Source organism: Arachis duranensis, chromosome 6 (genome assembly GCF_000817695.3).
Source record: "Arachis duranensis cultivar V14167 chromosome 6, aradu.V14167.gnm2.J7QH, whole genome shotgun sequence".
Lineage (NCBI taxonomy): Eukaryota > Viridiplantae > Streptophyta > Magnoliopsida > Fabales > Fabaceae > Arachis > Arachis duranensis.
The window spans coordinates 41199209-41202076 of NC_029777.3; positions in this window are offsets into that span (position 1 = coordinate 41199209).

Consider the following 2868-nt stretch of genomic DNA (forward strand, 5'->3'; position numbering starts at 1 on the left):
TGCTAGTGGGAATGATGGAGCGTTGAATGAACTCCAACCATCCTCTAGCCACAGGCTTGAGGTCCAGTCTTCTTAGTTGAACTGGCTTGCCTTTGGAGTCTTTTTTCCATTGAGCTCCTTCCACGCATATGTCCATAAGGACTTGGTCCAACCTTTGATTAAAGTTGACCCTTCTAGTGTAGGGGCGTACATCTTCTTGCATCATGGGCAAGTGGAACGCCAACCTCACATTCTCCAGACTAAAATCAAAGTATTTCCCTCGAACCATTGTGAGATAATTCTTTGGACTCGGGTTCATACTTTGATCATGGTTCTTAGTGATCCATGCATTGGCATAGAATTCTTGAACCATTAAAATTCCGACTTGTTGAATGGGGTTGGTAAGAACTTCCTAACCTCTTCTTCGGATCTTGGTTAGGACTTCCCAACCTCTTCTTCGGATCTCATGTCGGATCTCTGGATACTCATTTTTCTTGAGCTTGAAAGGGACCTCTGGGATCACCTTCTTCTTTGCCACAACATCATAGAAGTGGTCTTGATGGCTTTTGGAGATGAATCTTTCCATCTCCCATGACTCGGAGGTGGAAGCTTTTATCTTCCCTTTTCCTTTTCTAGAGGATTCTCCGTCCTTAGGTGCCATTGATGGTAATGGAAAACAAAAAAGATTATGCTTTGACCACACCAAACTTAAAATATTGCTCGCCCTCGAACAAGAGAAGAAAAAAGAGGAGAGGAAGAAGAAGAAATATGGAGGAGAGGGAGAGATGGTGTTTCGGCCAAGGTGTAGAAGAGGGGGTTTGTGTTGTGTGAAAATGAAGTAGAAGGGAATGGTATATATAGGGAGGGGAGAGGGTATAGTTTCGGTCATTTATGGTGGGATTGGGTGGGAAAGTGTTTTTGAATTTTGAAGGTAGGTGGGGTTTACGGGGAAGAGTGGATGGATGTGAGTGGTGAAGGGGGTAATTGGGAAGAGAGATTGAAGTTGTTGGGAAGTGTGATATGGGGAAGAGTGTTATAGGATTAGGAGGTAAGGTGGGAATATGTTAGGTGGGGATCCTGTGGGGTCCACAGATCCTGAGGTGTCAAGGAATTACATCCCTGCACCAATTAGGCATGTAAAATGCCTTTGCACATCATTCTGGCGTTTAAACGCCGAGATGATGCACACTCTGGGCGTTCAACGCCCATGTGTAGCATGTTTCTGGCGTTGAACGCCAGTTCCATGCTGGTTACTGGCGTTCAGCGCCAGCTTTCCTCAAGGCACATTCCTGGCGTTCAAACGCCAGAATGTTGCTTGTTTCTGGCGTTCAGCGCCAGATTCATGCTCTGTTCTGGCGTTGAACGCCAGCCAAATGCTTCTTACTGGCGTTGAACGCCAGTCTGTCCTCCCTCCAAGGTGTGATTTTCCTTCTGCTGCTTTTGATTCTGTTTTTAATTTTTATATTTTTTCGTGACTCCACATGATCATGTACCTAATAAAACAGAAAATAACAATAAAATAAAATAAAATAAAAATTAGATAAATAAAATTGGGTTGCCTCCCAACAAGCGCTTCTTTAATGTCAATAGCTTGACAGTGGGCTCTCATGGAGCCACAAGGTGATCAGGTCAATGTTGTATAGTCCAAACACCAAACTTAGAGTTTGGATATGGGGTATTAACACCAAACTTAGAGTTTGGTTGTGGCCTCCCAACACCAAACTTAGAGTTTGACTGTGGAGGCTCTTCTTGACTCTGAACTGAGAGAAGCTCTTCATGCTTACTCTCTTTTGTCACAAAGGGATGGCCATATGCCTTAAACATAAGGTAGTCCGCATTCAATTGAAGGACTAATTCACCTCTGTTGACATCTATCACAGCTCCTGCTGTGGCTAGGAAAGGTCTTCCAAGGATGATACATTCATCCTCTTCCTTCCTAGTGTCTAAGATTATGAAATCAGCAGGGATGTAAAGGCCTTCAACCTTTACTAACACGTCCTCTACTATTCCATAAGCTTGTCTCAATGACTTGTCTGCCAATTGTAATGAGAACAAGGCAGGTTGTACCTCAATGATCCCCAGCTTCTCCATTACAGAGAGTGGCATAAGATTTATTCCTGATCCCAGATCACATAGAGCTTTTTCAAAGGTCATGGTGCCTATGGTACAAGGTATTAAGAACTTGCCAGGATCTTGTCTCTTTTGAGGTAAAATGTGCTGAACCCAGGTATCTAGTTCATTAATGAGCAAGGGAGGTTCACTTTCCCAAGTCTCATTACCAAATAACTTGGCATTCAGCTTCATGATAGCTCCTAAATACTGAGCAACTTGCTCTCCAGTCACATCTTCATCCTCCTCAGAGGAAGAATAGTCTTCAGAGCTCATGAATGGCAGAAGGAGATTTAATGGAATCTCTATGGTCTCTATATGAGCCTCAGATTCCTTTGGATCCTTAATAGGAAACTCCTTCTTGCTTGAGAGATGTCCCAGGAGGTCTTCCTCACTAGGATTTTCGTCTTTCTCCTCCCTTGTGCATTCGGCCATATTGATCACATCAATGGCCTTGCACTCTCCTTTTGATCCTTCCATGAGAAATTTGGATGATTTCTCTATGATGAATTATAGGTGTTTCCATAAGGTTCACCCATGTAATTAACCTCTGCCATTGCAGGGTTTTCAGGATCATAAGCTTCTTCAGAAGCTGCCTCTTTAGTACTGTTCGATGCATTTTGCCATCCATTCAAACTTTGAGAGATCATGTTGACTTGCTGAGTCAACACTTTGTTCTGAGCCAATATGGTATTCAGAGCATCAATTTCAAGAACTCCCTTCCTCTGAGGTGTCCCATTATTCACGGAATTCCTCTCAGAAGTGTACATGAATTGGTTA